Source organism: Misgurnus anguillicaudatus, chromosome 15 (genome assembly GCF_027580225.2).
Source record: "Misgurnus anguillicaudatus chromosome 15, ASM2758022v2, whole genome shotgun sequence".
Taxonomy (NCBI): Eukaryota; Metazoa; Chordata; class Actinopteri; order Cypriniformes; family Cobitidae; genus Misgurnus; species Misgurnus anguillicaudatus.
Genome location: NC_073351.2, coordinates 36,271,277 through 36,293,298, shown reverse-complemented (window position 1 = coordinate 36,293,298; position 22,022 = coordinate 36,271,277). Strand labels below are relative to the sequence as shown.

The following is a 22,022-nucleotide window of genomic DNA, read 5'->3' as shown; positions in this document are numbered from 1 at the left end:
AGACACAGCCTGAAGATTGAACGAGTCGTGTGATTGGCCACCGGCTGTGACTTCAAAGTGTTTTATATGTGATGTGTCGCTGAGCAGAGGAGATAACATTATACTCCTCTCACTGTTGATATCAAACCTCTGTGACATCTCCGAGTGTGCCTCATAAGCCTCAAAAAGTGAAGCCGCTGGCTCTTTGATCGCCCCCTGGTGGCTGGCTGCAGTACAAGTTATAAACCCCGCCCTCTCCATTTAAACAAATGGGACTCTGCTCTAAATAAAAAGATTATTTACACTTCCAATAAAAGTTTCAGAAAGATGGTTTTGGTCCTTTCAAGTAGTTGTTATCACGCTGATTTATGTTCAAGTGTTCATTATTGTGGTAAGTTTCATTTTAGCTTGTAATTTGATGCTATAGAAACGGGGTGTGTCGTTATGATTGGCGTGGGTGAATTGGTCGCGCGAGCGTTTGGGTGGACAATTGATACCGCGGCTCCGCCTCTGGCTCTACGGACGATTCCTTCTGCGCATGCCTTGGCTCCAAACTGCGTTTTTTCCGTAACATGGCGGCGACCGTGGTCTGACATTTTTTGGCTTTAATTCATTAAAATGGTGGGAGGCGACGTTGCTTCGTCCATCTTTTTTTTACAGTCTATGGACATCTCATAATTTCTGTCACATGTTCTTTGCATTTGTGAATAGTTTCATATCAATCATGTGAGGTTCAATATCAGTTTGCATGTAGACAGCAGGGCACTTTCGATGGAACGAAGCTTTAGTTTATTCCTGAAGATTGTAGTATTTGTGTAATGAACATAAGTTATTTTAAACTTCTCTTTCAGAAATCTGTGACAGAAGGTTATAAAGTTTTGGGCACAACTTTAATTGTGTGATATTATTACACTTTCTTGATTATGTGAAACCGTGTGTGATAACAAACAACATTACAGTCTTTATTATATAGGTGCTAAAGATTCATGTTTTTCATACATTTTTATAATCCCAAAACATTTTTATTTCACTACAAATAACCAATTTTAAAACAGAAAGATTCATGCAGATGTCAAAGTTTCTTTATGAAACCATTCAGCCAAAAATGGTTACTCTATGGTATTTTAAAGGGATAGTTCATCCAAAAATGAAACTTCTGTCATCATTTTTTCATCCTCATATTGTTTATAACCTGTATGAGTTTTTTTTTCTGATTAACACAAAAGAAAATATTTTGATAAATGATGGTAAGCGCACACAGCTGACTTTCAAAGTAGGAATACAAAATATGACGGGATTGACCTATGACTAAGCCACGCCCCCTCCACTTACTCGGACAAACAATCAACATTTGGTGATAGGCGCTATGGCAGCTGTCAGAATAGGAGACAGGAGGCAATTGATGATTTTTGGAGACAGTAAGACTATATATCATTTCGAAGTTACCCAAAGGGCCTTAACTATGCACTGGAGGGTTATATTAATAATTTTATTGTTGAGAAGTTCAATGAAAAGCTTCAGCAATTGTTTCCAGGACAAGCATTTTTACCATCTTTGCCAAGAGTAAGTTACCTCTCCGTTAGTTTGGTGCTACAGTTTGGTGTTGTGGTCTACCGCATAACTTAATCTGGATTAAGCAGACACTTATCTCGGTTGAGATGTGGCTTGGTAAAGGGTTAAAAATACATACCGTCGCCCAGCCTTTCGGGATACCTAGTGTCGGAGTTGCATGTACCCCATGCACACTGTTTGACCATTTTAAACTTAAAATGACAAGAAAAAACATATAAAAACTAATTAAACTGACTAACTGCAATGCATTTCAATAGATGTGGTGGGAAAAAATGTCCGAGTGTATTGGGTTGCTATGCGCACTGTGACTGGCTCATCGCATTTGGGGGCGTGGCTTAGCCATTGCGTCAATTGAATGAGTACCGTCAACGGTGTTGCTTACCATCATCTATCAAAATATCTTCTTCATCATTTATCACAATACTTACATAATATTTGTTTTTCCTACTATGGAAGTCAATGGTTTCAATCAGCTCTGAGTCGCTCTGTGCATCGGCATAAAAAGTTAACGATGCAATGCAATGGTTTGAAACTGCCACGGATATAAACTAGCATTTGCATCATGATGCATTGTTTTTAACATATTTTGTGTCAGTAAAAAACATTTATTTTTGTATAATTATTGGTAAATGCACTAAACTTTTATCATTTAGAATGCTACGTCTGCTGACTTGTCACCTGCTGGTGTATCATAACACTAAGGAAACCGAGGCATGTGTGTCATGAAAGTTACATAGAGCATAACATGGAGCTATCCTCAACAAAGTATTTACAAATCCATGGGCGTCGGAAGCAAAAAAATGTGGGTGGGTCCAAAACATTTACTGAAGTAGATGCCTTTTTCATGTATTCTGGTGCTTTTAAATTAAACGATTGATTTTATAGCCTAAAATCTTTGCTTACCTTGTTGTGTAGCGGAACACGAAATGCAGTTTAAATTATATGGACTTCAAATGAGTCAAGTGGAATGGATTTGAGGAAGCGGGAAAGTCAAGGCTGTAGCTAAAAAGTGGAACGGAGTTTAATTATTAGAGCTTTCCTGTTGTGGAATCGATTTGACTGATGACAAGTGAACAGATGAATGCCCGAAACCGCCTACTTCCATTTGTATATAATATATAGTACTACTAGTACCACTGCCATAAACGAGTTCTGTGTGATCAACCCCTTATAATAGTTATGACGCCCATATAGAAAACCAATCTGTACCATATTAAATTGTATTGCATCATATTTTTTCATTGCATCATTCTGCATTGAATGACATCGTGTTGAACCGATTCGAAATTGGATGGCACTGCATCGTAATGGGGTGAATTGCATCGTATCGCATTGGTAACTGCTTCTTATTTATTTTTAATGTATTGTATCGTAGGCTATGCATGAAGATGCGTATCAGACTCAGTTATGGAAATGCACATCCATAGTGCTTCAAAGTGTAAAGAACTCATGCAGGTTTAGAGCGGCGTGGGGATGAGAAAGTGAGGGCAGAATTTAAATTTTTGGGTGAAATTTCCCTTTAAAGCACCTTTGTTTAGGATTTTACTGCACGCTTTCTGCATTTATAATATGATTTATTCTTGCCAAATATATAAAATCTTTAATCATTCATTTTTCAGTCAACATGTCACACTGGCAGCAAGCTATTACAGTATGTGATGTTTTTAAATGAAACCGGATATTAAGGAAGAAAAACATAGCACAGAATTTTATTCATCAGAAATTGATTAAAGGAAACTAAAGAGAGAAGTTAAATCTGGCTGCATTACTGAACCTATTACTGTAGTTTAAAACAATGCATGTTTATCTAACTGAGTATTGGTTAACATTAACTAGCCCACCAAGTCATCAGCAGAAAGGATGAGCAAATTGTTCTAAAGTCAGTCATTTATTCAGTGTCTTTAAAATATTGATGAAAAGTGTATTTGAGAAAATAAATGTGTTTTTATTTCACGAAAGTACTCCAGTACTTTACTGAATAGTTTCAGAATCATTTAAATTTATTCACAGGCTGTCTTTCTCTCTCTCTTATGAGATCTCCCAGTCTTAAATCTCTCTGTGAACGTTTGCATCTCTTCTTGCTGAATTCATTTGCAACAGTTTTTATTCTGGTGAAAGTGTCTCTCAGGGAGTATGAACAAGACAGCGAGAGATCGTCCTCTCTCAACACTTTTCATTTCTGTGCCTCCACTGCCACATCCCTCCAAATGTATTTACACAAATGTTATAATGAGATTGATTATATAAGTTTTATAAGAAGATTACTTATGCCTGAGTATCACTTTTATGTAACTAAATAAAAAGCCTTTTCAGCTGTCAGAAGTTTTTCAGAAGCGACGTCTCCTAAACGCTTATATGAGAGAATGTGTTCATTTTCAGAAACAGATTTTCTTCCTTTTAAACACATAAGTGAAAAGAGATACAATAGGGCTGGGGAATAATTCAATATCAATATATTTGTGGTATTTTCTTCAGTAACTGTCATGTGGTTTCTAAACACATTCCGATATTTTGATACACATACAGCGTCCCATGTCCGTCCACGTCACGCCTGTGACACCATATAGGGAGGGATAACAGGAGATGTAATGCAACACAAACTGAATTATGGATGAGAAAAATAGGCTCAGGCCATCAGGTGCCCAGGTTAGAAAATGGAAAGATGAGAAATGTGCAAAACATAAAAGTGTGCATGAAGCTATGACACTCGTCTCATTATGAGTATAATATGTACAGTTGTATGCTAGTATCTAATATATCATCATGTAACTTGTTATGCAATTACAAATTGAGCTTTAATATACATTTTTCTGTCCAACTATCTTATGCAACTTTAAATAGTTATAGGGTCACTTTCACTTTAATATTTTTCCACATATTACTTTAATAACAAATTGATCAAAACTATAAAAGTCAATACTGTGAGTGATGAAATGCATTAGTTTGAGAGCCCTGCATTACAACATTTATCACTGACTGATGTTCAGGTGAACCTTATTAATATTACAGTAATATTCATTCCGGGCGTCAGCGTTAACGCTTGACAGAAGGCTTGTCTGAAGCGTGGCCAACAGCCAATCATAGTGGCCGCAGCACATGCTCCGGTCTTCCATAAACTTAATTGGCTAGCTCTGCCTATGGTTATTTGCATAAGGCAATCTGATTGGGTGACGCATGCGTTGCCGCTTGAAAAGTTGAGAAATGTTCAACTTCTGCCACGAACAACAGCACTGATGCGGTGCAGACGGATCCACAATTCAGTTCGGCAACGCATGACGTCACTTATTAAAAGTGAATGGAAAGCGTTAACGATTACGCCCCGCGTGAATGCACCGTTAAAGGTGAGACTTAAAGTCTTTTCATTTTGTATGAAGGCTAAATACAGATAAAAGATGAACATATATTTCTTTATACTATTTTTTATATTATATACAGTAGTTTTATGTGGAGGTTTCATAGACTTGGCAAATTAATTTGCTCAGAAGTTCATAGGTAGAGACATTCGTTGTGGACATTCTTTGCAGTTTATCTCTAGGCTTTTTTAACATTACCGTTATCAGATTTATACCATATTAACCGAAATGTAAACGTTTATTGGTAATTTTGGCCATATCATATCCAGCCCTAATGATAAAACAATGCAGTAAGACATACAGCGTTTTGCAGAAGTCTGAGTCAAGATTTACCCTGAAAAAACCAAACACTTTTTTTATGAAACACTTTTTAATTTACTTCTCAATTTGCTAAAATCACGTGTGCGTGCGTGTGCAATCTGTGCATGCATGTGTCTCTGTGTGTGCATGCATGCATGTGTGCGCGCTTGCATGTGTCTCAATGTGTGTGCGTGTGTGTGTGTATAATCTTCAAAGGTTCTGCACTGATGATCTCTATATTAAAAGATGACCTGCTTCATGTGATCATATTTACTGTGGCTGCAGGCAAACGCAGCTTCTTTGATTGCGTGCATGTTTGTGTGTTTGAGACAGAGAGAGAGAGAGAACATTGATCAGGGTACCAGACATCATAATGATCCCTGCAGGTGATGCTATGGTCTTCTGAAGCTCTGTGGGACCCAACAGGGGAGAGAAAAGCAAAGATTCACTTGATTTTTAGTCTTGTTAAATCCTCAAGCACAGCTGTGAAGAGACCACTGATGAACACTTTCAGGATATAAACACAGCCTATGATTTATGAGAGAGAGAGAGAGAATACATTTAGCTTTTTCTTGTTGAATATTTGGTTTCACTCTGAAATGATTTCCAGTCTCTTTACCTCAAATGGTTCTTTAATGTCGGAATGTTTCCATTTTTAGGGGAGAATCCCGTATATGAGCGCTCTGTATATCATGATGTTATTCTTGGACCCAAACACTCGGGATTCAGTTTCAGTCATTATTGTAATTTATTCCTCCATTGCGCTCGGTGTCGTCTTGTGTCTCTGCTGTCTCTTCTCACTATCAGTAAGCTCTTGTTAAAACTCTGCTTCACATTGACTTTAATCACAGTTTGTCTTAAATGTGTCATTGAAGTACATTTTAAAGCATGCAGTTAAGGGTGATTTAAGTCTGATTTAATTGCTGTGAAATGCAGATTTCCTGAAGGGACTTGCAGAAAAATCTGACTGTATTTGCTAAAGCCATACTCACAGGAGATATAGTGTATGAAAACACTGCTATTAACATCTGTCTCAGCTGTAATCCAATCACAGGTTAACAAAAACAGACATGAGGGGCTCTGGGATACATGATGAGAAAATATGCTATTTCAATCTGATTGTCAGGTTTCAAAACAATGTTATACAGTATATTATAATATATTATACCACAAGGCTGTTGAATGCTTTATTCTGATTGGTTGAGAAATGTTCCCTGGTATGCATTATTTTTCTATAAACGCACATCTGACCTCTGTCAAATGCCTTAAAGTAACCACCATACCAATGTCTGTGGTAACTGTGGTATAAGCTGGATAATTGACTATGGGTGATTGAATTATTTAAAGAGCCAGTAAGATGCCAATTTTAAACGTCCTATCACTGTTTATAAGTCCCATACAACAGGTTTAAATGCATGCATGGTCAGAAAACGCTGTAATTTTCTCAAAATATAAATTTAAAATTACCCCATTTCTCAGAGATTCCCAAACGATTCGTGTGAAGCCGTTCAACGACTCAGTCTCCCTAAACCCCACCTTTCAGTAGCCTACTCTGATCTGGCAAAACCGTAAGTGAGCATGCGCTAGCCACTTGCTAACGTGACTCTCTGACAGTATATTAAGAGTTTAAACAGCAACATCAATACACATCATTCATCATTAGTCCAGGTTATAAAAACGATGACAGACATTAACATTTTTACACTCATTTAAGTATGTAGCTATAATCAGTGGGTACTGAACCATCTTTTATTGCCAAATGTCTAGTAAATCCCTCCTTGAAAAAGTAATTTTAACCTCTAATTCTTCACAGCCAAACGTTTAGTATATCCTTTCTTGAAAAAATAATTTTAACCACTGATTCTTCATATATCTTCATCCTTTGGTAGTGAAAACAACACGAACTGAAACCACAGCGTGATATGATGTTTACACACTAACTAGCTGTGGGTAGGTCATAGTTTTCGTTTCTCCCGCGGGCAAGGCTGTAGGCGGAGATTATTATGCAAAGTGTTGGTATTACGTGGATAAAGTCAGGCATGAGATTCAATCCATATGACGACTCTTTTCAGCGATTCAGAGTCGACTCCCTACTTTAGAAGCCAATAACTTTATAAATCGTGCACTTTTTGGTTCAACTACTTTGCACATTGTTTAGATTGATGGACAGCTATATGACAGACTTGAATGTTTCACATATGTTTACATTGCTAAAGGTGCTGTGCAGTGATATACACAATCATTGAGTACAGCCATCATAGATGTGTTTTACTGTAAATAAACCACAGATATTGACCAATCAAGACCTGGAACTAATTGATATAATGCTTAATAACCTACACTCAAAACCCAATGTGCCAATCTGCAGGATTTTGGTATTTCAAACCTGTTGATGTTAATAATAATTTTTGTTTTTGCAAGTGATTTTTAGAAATCACAACATAATAAAATATAAGAAATAGTGGCAGTCTGAATAATTGTGTTGAAGAATTCACCGTGTTAAACAAATTAAATTCAGTGTTTATTAATCTGTGGTTTTATGTTAGCATTTTTGATCCTCAGTCCTGATGTAGAGATGCGTGTGTGACATTGAAATTATAATGATCTCACAGAGATTTAGTTTGAATAATATGTGTGAGATGATTTTATACAGATTAAAGGTTTGGATAAAAATAAGACTGACCATGGATTAATCCAGATGAAATTTGAGTGAAGGACGGCATAGTGCGTCCTAAAAATGCAAATCCACATGATAACAAACAGCTGTCCCGGGTTACTGATGGGAAATCCAGCTCTAACTGGCCACAAACATGATATTTGATTAGGATTTACTTTACTCAGATTAGATTATCCAGCCTGATCCGCATCCACCAGCTGTTGTGTTTTTTTCCACATAAATCTGAAGCATAAATCTCGGCAGTATGTTGTTAGTATGAAGACAGACGTGAGGTCACTGATCTGTTTTATAGTTGATGTTAAAGCATTACACATTCTGTCTTTTCACGATGAAGAATACGATGAAGATCAGTGCTTCTTTGGAATTTTCAAGTTTAATGAGATGCTGAGGTTATGGTCACTTAAATAGATTCACAGATTAAATCATTATTATCACATTTCTTTTTGTCCTCTGTGGATGAAGTTTAGCAGAATGTTCACAGTGATTGTTTCTATAGACTAAAACAATAACAGATGTCTAAAGGTGCTGTAGAATGTAAAACTGTATTTATGTAGGCATAGATGAATAATACGAGCTCTATGACACATTGTGAGCCTCAAAAACCAATGTTTTCTCCTTCTTATGTAAGTAAGCTTTATTTATCACAGAGACAAAATCACAAGGTGCTTACAAAGTGGAAAAAACAATACACGATTAAAACAGAAATTTAAAATAAACATAATTGCCTGATCAACTAAAAGCTTGTCTAAATGGAAATAGACTAGTGATAAGGGCAGAGCATTCCAAAGCTTAGGGGCAACCATCTTTAAAGTCAGGTCTCCACAGGTTTTAAGACGTGTATTGTGGACTCTAAGAAGGTTTTGATTCGAGGAACGAAGAGTATGAGGGGTCAAAAAGTGTGTAATATATTGAGGGATCTGTTCATTTAGTGCTCTAAAAACAAAAACTAAACTTTTAATATCAGTTCTGAATTTGACTGGAAGCCAATGGAGTGTGTATAGAATCAGTTTGATACGTGTCCTTCTGTTTGTTCTTGTCAAAAGCCTAGCGGCAGCATTTTGCACCAGTTGAAGATTTGTTAAAACAGATGAAAATAGAATTACAGTAATCAAGACAAGAAGAAATAAAAGCATAAATAATCTGCTTCATAAAAGCTTTAGGCAGCAATGTTCTCAATTTAGAGATATTTCTCAGATGATAAAAAACATTTCTGACCATCAGTCTAGAATGACCATCAACGACATTGATTGGTTAAACTATACACCAAGGTTCCTCAGACTCGCTTTTTTAGAGAGCAGACGTGTTGTTTAATTTTTTTGGTCTGGAGCAATGAGTCTTTTTTGTATTTAGCTGTAGACAATTTTTGTTTAACCTGATCTTAATAGATGATAGGCATTCCAATAGATCAGTTAATTTGTTGATTTAAATGATTTTTATTTCACCAAGAGGAGTAATATACAATAGAAACAGAATAGGACCTAAAACTGAGCCTTGAGGGACACCAAGGCAAGGCAAGGCAAGTTTATTTGTATAGCACATTTCATACATAGAGGTCATTCAAAGTGCTTTACATAGAAATGAGAAAACAATATATAAAAGAGAAAAAAGAAAATGTAAAAATAATAGATACACAATAAAATCACAATAAAAACAAAGATACATGATAATTTAGAAAGAAAATAAATGTGATTTTAATAAAAACACTTTAAAATGTTAAAAAGAATAAAACAGTAGTAAAAGTGACTTGAGTTAAAAGTGCAGTCAGTGTGAAGCAGCACAGTGCTCATTCAGTAAATGCAAAGTTAAACACATATGTTTTTAATCTAGATTTAAAAGTGTTTACTGTTGAAGCACATCTGATCTCTTCTGGAAGCTGATTCCAGCTAGAGGTGGCATAATAACTAAATGCTGACGCACCTTGTTTTGAGTGAACCCTTGGGATTTCTAACTGACCTGATCCTAATGATTTTTTTTATTTTTTTTTTTTTTTTTTTTTTTTGGTTTATTTGCACAGATACAAAAATATATACAATAAAAACAAAATACAATCCATATATTGTGCAGGGAGAGGCAAAAAACCCGAGGGGCTTATTTAAAGCCTCCACCTAAACAAAACAACAACAAAACTAAACAAAATATAAAATTAAAAAAAGAATAATAATAATAAACATCAAAACTATATAGAGTAGATAAAATACATAAAACCTCAATAAACAAAAACACAATTACAAATCAGCAATAAAATTATTCTTTATACATCTTTTATAACTTTTTAAAGAAGAACATTTTTCTGCTAAATGAAATAAATTATTCCACAATTTAATACCCCTAAATCGTATAGAATATTGACCTCTACAAGTAAGAATTTTAGGGAAATGAAAATCTGCACATTGACGAGTTAAGTAACTGTGAACCTGTGAATTAACTTTAAAATACCCTGTAAATTGCTCTGGAATGTTACCTTCACCTGAATATATTTTATAAATAAAGACACAAATTTGAGAAATGTTGATATCATAAACAGTAAGAACTTGAAGTTTTTGAAATAGAGGAGCCGATGAGGTATATGAATTGGATCGGGTTGCAATCCTAACAAAACGTTTCTGAAGGGAAAAAATGTTATGAAGAGTGGTAGGAAAAGTGCTCGCCCAAACTATATTACAATATGAGAGATACGGATAAATTAAACTATAATAAAGAGTAAGAAGACACTCTGTCGTAATAAGATGCCTAACCCTCCTTATTATTCCAGTAGATTTATGCACTTTCCTACTTACATAATCAACTTGTTCCCTCCAACTCAAACTCTCGTCAACAAAAACTCCTAAAAACTTTACAGTTGACACTTGGGGCAACTCAATAGATTCAACTGTGATTTTTGCTAAGTCCTTAGGGTATAATTTTTTTCCACTAAAAATAATAAAATTAGATTTTTTTAAGTTTAGAGATAATTTATTTAAATTAAACCAATTAGCATAAGCAGTTAGGCCATCATTTACACTCTTAATCAATAAATTAAAATTTGAATGAGAAAAAATTAAGGTGGTATCATCTGCAAACATTATTGGGGTAAGAATATTTGAAACATTCGATAGATCATTTATATATATAAGAAATAGTAAGGGTCCAAGAATGGACCCCTGAGGAACCCCACAAAGTAATCTTGCTGTATTAGAATAGCAACCATTAACACAAACAAACTGTCTTCTATTAGAGATGTAATCTTTAACCACTTATATGAAAAATCATGAAAGCCATATTTGTACAACTTTTCCAATAAAATATAATGATTAACTGTGTCAAACGCTTTTGACAAGTCAATAAAAATACTACAAGTGAATTCATGATTTTCAAGTGCAAGAGTAACATTGTCAATCAGGTGAAGCAGAGCCATATAAGTAGAATGTTTTTTCGGAATCCATACTGATGTTTATAAAGAATAGAATTAGAATTTAAGTGACATAAAATCCTTTTATATACAATTTTTTCTAAGATTTTTGAAAAACATGGTAAAATAGATATAGGTCTATAGTTGTTAAAACATTGAGGATCATCTGCTTTAAACAGAGGAATAATTTTGGCTAATTTTAAATCTTCTGGTACTATGCCTGTTTTTAAAGAAAGAGAAAAGATATGAGCAAGCGGATGTAATATTAAGCCTTTCACCTGTTTGACAAGAAAAACAGAAATATTGTCATATCCAGCTGAAGATAACTTTAAATCATCAATTATTTCACTTATTTCATCAATCTCAGGTGATTTAAAGATCGAGATAACAGGAAAATTTCCTGATAAATAATCCAAAGGTTTGCCACTACCAACAGGAATATTATTAGCCAATGTTTGACCAATGTTAACAAAAAAATCATTAAATTTTTGCGCTATATCATATGGATTATTATAGGACCTGTCACCATCCACAAAATCTGAAGGTAGCTTTGAAGTAATCTTCTCTTTTTGCAGCACCTGATTTATAACTTTCCATGTTGTTTTAATATCATTTGAACACCTCTTAAATTTTTCACTAAAATATTGCTTTTTTGCACATCTAATAGACTGATTATATTTATTCCTATAAGATTTATAAACCCCTAAAGTGAGAGGTGTAGGATTTAAAACATATTTTTTATAGAGTTTGTTCTTAGTCCTCAACATCTTTTGTAAACTAACTGTATACCAAGGTTTATTAAAATGATTGGTTTTCTTTACAGAGCTACTAACTGGAAAGCATTTATTAAAACTAGAGCTAATAATAGTCATAAATTGTTGATATGCTCTTTCAGCATGATGTTCTTCATACAGATTGTCCCAGGAAGTACTAGCAATCAAATCTTTAAATTTAGAAATATTTACATTATTCATGATTCTCTTTTGCTGTATATCTTTTGAAAGTTTAACTCTGTTAATCCTAATTTCAGAATAATGAAATATGGGAAAATGATCGGATAAGTCTGAATATAAAACACCAGATTTAATTCCTTCACTTATAGAATTAGTTAAGATATTATCAATCAATGTTACTGATTTTTCTGTAACTCTTGTAGGTTTATGAATTAGAGGAAAATGATAACTAGAATAAAGAATATTAAGAAAATCTGCAGTAGGGGTATCAGATTTATTTAAGAGATTTATGTTAAAATCTCCTAAAATATAACAGTATTTTTGCTCATTATTTATCAAATCAAGTGAATTGGCCAAACTTTCATTAAAATCTTGTATACTAGAATCAGGTGGTCGGTAAATAACCCCAACAATGATGTTCTTTTCTCCAGAACCAGTAAAAAGCTCGACAAATAAAGATTCCACTTCATTTCTATCTGATTTTAAAGTGAGATCATCCCTAATTTTAAATTCATACTCTTCATAAATAAACAAAGAAACACCACCTCCCGATCTATTTTCTCTAACATAATGAACAGAATTATAATTAGACAAATTAAAAATTTCTTTAGAATTCATAGTAAGCCATGTTTCAGATAAAGCAATAACAGAAAACTTAAGTTTTAATAAAAATAAATAGTGAATGAAATTGTCATAATTCCTAGAAAGACTTCTTATATTTAAATGAAAAGTAGAAAAAATATTAGCAGGCAAAGATCTACATAATTCATTAAACTTCGTTTCGGTATAAAAAGTACAAAAATTTGAGTCTGGGTCAACAAAAACATTATAAGGATCAGATGTAGAAAAATCAAAAGGTTTAAAGGTCTCAGCTTCAAAATCAAGTTTGTTAGAATCAATAGTGTATTTAAAGAATAAACAGATATGTAATTACTAATAAAAGAATACTATAAGTGGTTATGTTATCAAATTTAATGAACCAAACTCTAAGCATTTGGCTTTCTTTGTGTTAGTTGATTTTGGAAAGGTGGATGAACAATAAGTTTGTCATATCTCAGATATGCAATATCACCTCTCTCACGGGCTGCCTTCATTGCTGGAAGTAGTTCTCTCCTTCTTTGTCGAATGGTTTCAGGAAAGTCTTCATTTATGAAGATGCCTGTGCCCTTTAAGTTCTTAGCTTTATCCAAAACTGCAAGTTTATCCTTCAGCCGCAAGAATCTAACAACAATGGGTCGGGGTTTCTCTAACAATGCCCTTTGATTCCCAACTCTATGAGCTCATTCCAGCTCTATTTTCCGCTGATCCAACTGTAGATTTTCACTAAAAAGTTTTCTCACTTTTTCTTCAGATTCAGACACATTTTCTCTTGTAGATTCTTTCAAGCCATCCACAACAATATTATGGCGTCTTGACTGACCCTCCAGATGTTCTGTCTTGTCTGAAGTTGTGATCAAACTTTTACCAATTGTATCCAGATCCTTCCTGGTTTCCTTACAATTTGTAGACCAAGTTTTACAGTTGCTTTTAAGATCATCAAGTTCTTTTTGAGTCATTTCTAGACTCACCTTAAAATCATAAACCTGCTTTGACAGGTCATCAATTCTCCTGTTTGAAGAATCAACTATGATTTGTACACAGGTTTTGAAGCTTTTTTCTTGTTGATCAAGCAAGGTTCTGTAGAAATCTTTTTGCTGTTCCAACAATTCACGTACTTGGGTCATGGTAACATAATCCTCAGTATTGTTGTTTGTTGCTTTAGGTGGCATGGCTTGGTCTTCAAGGCCTGTTAGGCCCAAAGCTCACCTACAGCCAAAAATCTTCCACAAAAGATGATTAAAGTCCACAATTTAGTAATTTAAACTTGATTTATCTCCTCTTAACACTCTCTTTAAAAAAAGAATGTCGTTTTGGACAGGATTCTTCGGATTATTGTTCGATTGAAAACCTTGCACAGCTCAGAAAAGCACGACAGCAGCCATCTTGGATTAAATCTTGGTTAAATTATAAGGTTCTGAGTAATCTTTTAGGTTTATATACAGTTAGCTTATCTGTAATGTATTTGGGTCCTAAGCCATGAAGTGATTTATAAACGAGTAACAATACTCTAAAATCTATTCTAAATGTAACATGAAGTCAGTGTAAGGACCTGAGGATTGGAGTAATGTGCTCAGATTTTTTGGTTCTGGTCAGAATTCTGGCAGCAGTGTTTTGTATGAGCTGCAGCTGTCTAATGGTCTTTTTGGGGATCCCAGTAAGAAGTCCATTGCAGTAATCCACCCTGCTGGTGATGAAAGCATGAACAAGTTTCTCTAAGTCCTGTCTTGATACAAAACAGCTAATTCTGGCAATATTTCTGAGATGGTAGTAAGCTGATTTGCTTATCGCTTTCACGTGACTACTGAAATTAAGGTCAGACTCTAAAATTACACCAAGATTTCTGACTTTATTTTGTGTCTTTAGACCCCTAGAGTCAAGGTATGTGTTAACTTTGAGAGTTTCATCTTTATTTCCAAATACAATGACTTCAGTTTTGTCTTTGTTTAACTGGAGGAAGTTTTGACGCATCCAACAGTTAATTTCATCAATGCATTTACATAGAGAGTCAATGGGGCTGTAGTCATTAGGTGACAGGGCTAAGTATATCTGGGTGTCATCTGCATAGCTGTGGTAAGCAATTTGGTTATTTTTCATTATTTGACCAAGTGGGAGCATATACAAATTAAACAGAAGCGGTGCAAGAATTGAACCCTGTGGGACTCCACATGTCATGGATGTCCACTCAGATTTATGGTTACCTATGTTCACATAGTAACCTCTTCCTTGTAGGTATGATTTAAACCATTTGAGGACCATCCCAGAGAGCCCTACCCAGTTTTCCAGTCTATGTAAGAGTATGGTGTGATCTACTGTGTCAAAGGCAGCACTAAGATCTAGTAGCACCAGCACTGATATTTTACCTGAATCAGAGTTTAAGCGAATATCATTTATTATCTTTATGAGCACTGTCTCTGTGCTGTGATGCTGACGGAAACCAGATTGAAAATTGTCCAGATAGCCATTTGAGTTTAAGAATTTGTTCAGCTGATTAAAAACCACCTTTTCAATGATCTTGCCTATAAACGGAAGATTTGAGATTGGTCTGTAGTTGCTAAGTATGGTTTTGTCTAGGTTACTCTTTTTTAGGAGAGGCTTAACAACTGCTGTTTTTAATGACTCTGGAAAGGTGCCTGTGATCAGAGAGGTATTTACTATTTTTAAGAGGTCAGTTTCTAAGCAGTTAAGTACCTTTTTGAGAAAAGATGTGGGGAGTGTGTCAAGGCTGCAAGTTGATGTTTTAAGATGTTGTACAGTTTCTTCCAAGGTTTTTATATCAATTATGTCAAATTCTGAGAGAATTACTAATTTCTGAGGTTGTTGCAATGATATCTGACTGATCACAGTACAATATGAGGCCGTATTGATCGCCATTCTGATATTACTGATCTTCTCAGAGAAAAAGGTTGCAAACTCATTGCATTTGTTGTCAGAGAGCATTTCACTAGGAACTTGATTTGGGGGGTTTGTTAGTCTCTCTACAGTAGCAAAAAGAGTGCGAGTGTTGTTTATGTTTTTGTTTATAATGTTTGAAAAGAAGGTCTGTCTAGCTGTTAGGGCTGTCACTTTTGTGAAAAAATCATTTTTGATTTTTAATATATAAGTGTTCATTAAATCGATTGTAAAATCGATTTTCCATGTCTAAAAAAGACGTTTCCATTTAACGCCAAATAACAGACAAATGTAAAGAGGCCGCCTGAAACGCACAAGTCAGCAATATTTCTTATTCATTGTCATTAAGTTTCGTGCAGAATAAAAAACAGCAACAGTAGTGCAACATTCTCTAAAAGAGTGGACTGCTGCCATAAATGAAAAACATTACTGCATGTTCAACCGGCTGCTTTTATGATTTAGGCAATTCAAAATTTATTTTAAATAATGATTCGATCCATTTCAAACAACTGTTCAAAAATGAAACTTTAAATAGACTTACTTGAAGTTGAGAACATGCTGTGTATTTTATTAAACGTAACCGACACTTAGGCGGCACTAGGCAGGCATAATGAAATGCGCAAAAAGACTAGGGCCATTACAAATTATTGGTCTGGAAAACAAGTCGATCAACATTTTAGGGGTCAAGAGCAGAGCGCTTTTCATTCACTATATGTCCATCTGTTCAGAAGACGCACTCCGACCGCACTGATGTCCCAGGGAAACTCGGGTACTTCGTTGCCAGCTGCGTATTTCGTAATGCCAATCTTCCATCTCAAAAGCGGGTCGCTGTCAGCTCGCAAGGGTGGCTCCTTGTCATAACTCATCATCTCCTGTAAGGTCACAATTTCGACGCTGTCTCATGTTGCACAGGTTTATTGACGTTGTCCTCCATTTTCTTTGCAAAACACTAGATGCAGCGATTGAAAGCGTGAAACTATAGGTGCGTAAAAGTGCTGGGTATTTTCTGTCTAGCTTTCGCACACCTACTGCACTTTCGGAATTCTTTATTTTCTTTTTCTGCTTGTTTGTGAGTTTTGTTACTCTATATTTTTTAACTGTTTAATTCTTTTCAAATTAATAGTGTACATATTTGGTTAAAATCGATTGCCTATTTTCGTTTTCGAAACGTTTTTTGGTTGGTCCGATCGATTGTGCAATCGATTTTCGAACGAAAAGTGACAGCCCTACTAGCTGTGCCTAGTTCTACATTGAAAGCACGAAGACTGTCTTTATAGATGCTATAATGTACTTCAAGTTTTGTTTTCCGCCACATACGTTCAGCTTTTCTGCATGTTCTTTTCATGTGCTGTACTGCTGTTGTGTTTCTCCAGGGTGCTTTACGTCTGCCAGTGATCACCTTGACCTTTACTGGAGCTATACCATCAATAGCATCTTTAACTTTTATGTTAAAGTTTTCAAGGAGAACATCAACAGAGTCTGCCGATATGTTTGGCAACATTGATATAGCATTCATAAATACCTCACTGGTGTTCTCATTTATGAACCTTTTTTTAACATAGACAGATCTAGCATCAGTGGCAGGACAGATCAATAAATCAAAGTAAACACAGAAATGGTCAGATAGTGCTTCATCCTTGATTACAGTGGATGAAATGTTTAGACCCTTGCTAATGAGCAGATCAAGAGTGTGTCCCCGATTGTGTGTAGGACCTTGCACGTGCTGGGTCAGATCAAAGGTGTTTAAAACATTTAACAGTTCAATTGCAGCATTGTTTTCTGCATTGTCTATATGAATATTAAAATCTCCAGCAATAACAAAATAATCAAATTCAGAGGAAATTGTTGATAAAAGTTCTGTGAATTCATCAACAAATGCTGAGGTGTATTTGGGAGGTCTATAAATAATTGTAAACAGAATGCGTGGTGTACCTTTTAAAGCAATACACAAATATTCAAAAGACTGGTAATCACCATGTAACACTTGCTTGCATTGAAAGGCATCTTTGAATAAAGCAGCTATTCCTCCGCCCCTTCTAAGAGCTCTACAGACATTTATAAAGGTAAAGTTGGGTGGGGCTGATTCATTGAGGACTGTAGCACTGCAGCTGTCATCTAACCAAGTTTCATTTAGAAACATAAAGCATGACAACAGGGTCATCTCAGACAGAATATTGTTTAAAAACATACAAAAGGATCTATCACTCAAATAAGAGGAGAACCACTTTAGAACATACCCTAAGAACCTAATGTAAACCTTGTGCTTGCAAAAGATCGTTGGAAAACAGACCAATCTCAACATAACACCAACTGTGACGTTACAGTCCAGATGTACACCCCAACATTAAATTACACATTAAATTAATTACAATGCTAAAAACACAGTTGTGACTTCTGAGTTGGCGCTATATGCTAGTTAATGCTATATGCTAGTTAATGCTATATGCTAGTTAACGCTATATGCTAGCGTTTAGGCTAAAGTTCTACTATTGACGTTACAGTTACGTTTTGCAGGTCCATACTGAAAAAAAACAAACTTAGCACTCAGAAACGTCCATTAACAATCACACACACAGAGCTACTGAAGGAGAAGCAGCCAATCAGAGCAGAGCTCAACATTATTATTCATGGCCTTTTCAAATAAGATTATAATAGACCATTTCATTCTGAAGGACACATCTTTGGGTTGTAAATGGACATGTAAAACTGACTCTGGATCATTTTTGCACTTATATGTAGATATCAGAGAACAATTGAACAGATTATTATAATGCATTCTTTGGCAACTTTAAAAATTGTGCACTGCAGTATTTGGTTTGGAGTGACATGATGATATAAAGTTAGTAGATATAAAGTTTTGGTCTGAACAAACGCTTCAGCAAGCCAGGCACAATAAATGTTGTAGATTCACAGACGTGAGGGCTTTGAGTTCACACTGTGGGTTGTAAAATGGTGCTGTGTTAAAGGTGTTACACTACCGTATCATTGCTCATTTAGATAACATTGAGATACAGATTCTTATCTGAGGTACAAAAATGAGAAGCAGGTTATGTTGTGTCTGCTGTGTAATCCATGTGTTTCATATTTTAGCATTGTGCTTCTTATGAGAGTCTATCAGATCATTTACTTTATTAAACGGCACACAAAATGCATCAAATGTATAAATGCATACATATCCATGAAATTATACAGTGAACATTGATCAATATAAGGAACTTGTCAGCTTCATGATTTTCATCCCACTAGAAATGACAGCGTTGTTTATTGAAGGTTTTCATCTGATCCTCTGATGATTTAGTCATCATGGCATATCTCAGATAGCAGTATTGCATTTATTCTTGGCAGACAATTCATTTCATTCCCAGAATGCATTGGGATGAGAACAGTGGAACAAAATTGAGATTGCAGATATGTTTATAGAAATGTCGATTATAAATGTCTGTTTTATGACATTAATAATTCTGATCTTACAGACTTTAAATACAATATTTGAGTCTATTATGAGGTTCATCTTTATTTAGATGAATAGGGAGTTTACTGTGCTTACGCATGTTTTCACGTGAGCAGTGCTGTGTGATTTAATCTCATAAAGTGCTGAAGTTATTTCTCTTCTTCCATCATACTGTGTCACATCTTTCATAACGTTTTTATTGTAAAAGCCTGAAGTGTCCCTGAGCCCTGCGGTATGTTGGCACGCTGGACTGAGATCAGTTCAGAGTTTGGCGTGTTGTGTTGATGCGCACATGATAGCCGTGTTGAGGGAGATCTCTGTACAGAGGAGCAGTGGATGAGTTTTAAAGACCAAACCATCTCTCTTCTCATTTCAATACTTGACTATGTGTGTCCTCTGGGTGTGTTTGTGCTCATATTTTACATGAAGTGTAGCTGTATGACAACTCTTTATATTTTGAGCGGCTTCTTTATAGTTATCATTTATCACAGGATGACGGACATTCAGACACTGAGTTTAATGCTTTCTTCTATTAGTAATGCTTAACAAATGAGAACTTAAAAGCACAAAATAATATTATCACCACTAGAGGTCACTAAACAACCTGATTAGCTGTGTTTCAATTACCCTTTAAAGGGCACCTATTATGCCCATTTTTACAAAATGAAATATAAGTCTCAGGCGCGTCTAGAATGTGTCTGTGAAGTTTCAGCTCACAGATCATTTACTAAAACATGTCCAAAATTACCCTTATTGGGGTAGGAGAAAAAACACACTGTATTGTGTTTGTATCTTTAAGTAAGGGATAATGTAGAGGCAGCAGGTAGTTATTGGGAAATAAGCCCCGACAGTGTGATCAGGTATCTTGTATCACACTGAAGGGGCTTATTTCCCAATAACTACCGGCTGCCTCTACATTATCCCGCTTATTACACGGCTACTTGCCACATAAGAAAAAAAACTGGACATGAATATGAATTTGAAACATTTTATTGGCATATTTGTTTTAAATTAACATTTTTGTCCTTCCGCGAAACTTTGCACAGATGCATAAAATGATCGTAATACCTTATTAAGATCCTCTGCTTCATACTTGTCTGTCTCCATTTTTTTCTATTTTAGCCAGTCTTTGAGAAGTTTTAATGCCCATTCTGTATTTTTTTTGTGTGTTGGCTTCGTAGCTGTCATGCTCTATTTTGTCATGTTCAGTCTCAGTAAGCTGTCTGTGTCTTGTCGTGTTTGTCACAAGATGGCGCCCAACAGACAGTAATCTTTATTGATCTTTATTGGCGCGGAGCGATTTTACTCGTACAAGTAGTACCGGCTATGCGGTATTACTTTGGAGCGGTTATTATTTGAAAAGAACGAACCTGCAAATGTCTCAACTGACCAATCAGAATCAAGCATTCCAGAGAGCCGTGAAATAAATGCAAATAAGATATTTTCTCTTCTCTACCTTTACCAAAAGAGATGCTTTGGTTAAAATAGATTTGACGATGCAAAAAAGCACAGAAAAAAAAGCAGACAACATTCAACTCACTAAAGGCAGAAACTATGGTAAAACAAGACTGTCAGTCAGTGCCTGTGGGCAGGGCTTTAGCAGTGTGACATCACATTAACAAGAGAATCAAAACAGCATGTCTAATGACAATGCTTTGGTTTAATGTTGATTAAAAAAGAAGAAGGGGTGAATAGATTATTTTCATTGTAGAGTGGACTTTCCTTGCCAATAATGTTTGGATAACACCCCTTTATCTCTTCTGATTTAAAAAAAATCAACTATAACATCCAACACGGCAAAAAAATGACTTTCTTTGTTAGTATTTGTGTCTTATTTGCAGTACAAATATACAAAAATTCTTAAATCAAAATGCATTTTCTTAATGAGCAAAATAACCTGAAATTAAGTAACCATGAAAGTAAGTCTAGTTTTTAGACAAAAAATATACAATTTAAGTGAATTTGTACTTAAAACAAGCAAAATCTGCCAATGGTGTAAGAAATATTTTTGTTGAATTAAGTGTTTTTTGAGTGCTCGTTATGCAGTTGCTTAAGTACTCAGAGTGGTCGTCGTAAAGTTGCTAGGGTATTCTGAGGGGTCTTTATGCAGTTGCTAAAGTATTCTGAGGGGTCGTTATGCAGTTGCTAGGGTATTCCAAGTGGTAGTTATATAGTTACTAGGGTATTTGGAGTGTTAGTATGCAGTTGATAAGGTATTACTAGCGGTTGGTATGCAGTTGTAGGGTATTACAAGTGGTCTTTATACAGTTGCTAGGGTATTCTACTGTGTTTTCTCAGTGGTCATTATGCAGGTGCTAAGGTATTCAGAGTGGTCGTTATACAGTTGCTATGGTATTCTGAGGGGTCTTTATGCAGTTGCTAGGGTATTCGGGGTCTTTATGCAGTTGCTAAGGTATTCAGAGTGGTCGTTATACAGTTGCTAGGGTATTCTGATGGGTCTTTATGCAGTTGCTAGGGTATTCGGGGTCTTTATTCAGTTGCTAAGGTATTCAGAGTGGTCGTTATGCAGTTGCTAGGGTATTCTGATGGGTCTTTATGCAGTTGCTAGGGTATTCGGGGTCTTTATGCAGTTGCTAAGGTATTCGGGGTCTTTATGCAGTTGCTAAGGTATTCAGAGTGGTCGTTATGCAGTTGCTAGGGTATTCGGGGTCTTTATGCAGTTGCTAAGGTATTCGGGGTCTTTATGCAGTTGCTAAGGTATTCAGAGTGGTCGTTATGCAGTTGCTAGGGTATTCTGAGGGGTCTTTATGCAGTTGCTAGGGTATTCGGGGTCTTTATGCAGTTGCTAAGGTATTCAGAGTGGTCGTTATACAGTTGCTAGGGTATTCTGAGGGGTCTT

At 35.5% G+C, this 22,022-nt stretch overlaps 1 protein-coding gene across 1 annotated transcript in view; it reads left to right on the top strand.

Annotated features, from left to right (window-relative positions):
• Positions 1-22,022, top strand: part of pepd (peptidase D) — a 75,132-nt gene that overhangs the window by 46,131 nt on the left and 6,979 nt on the right. The gene's annotated exons all lie outside the window — the stretch shown is intronic.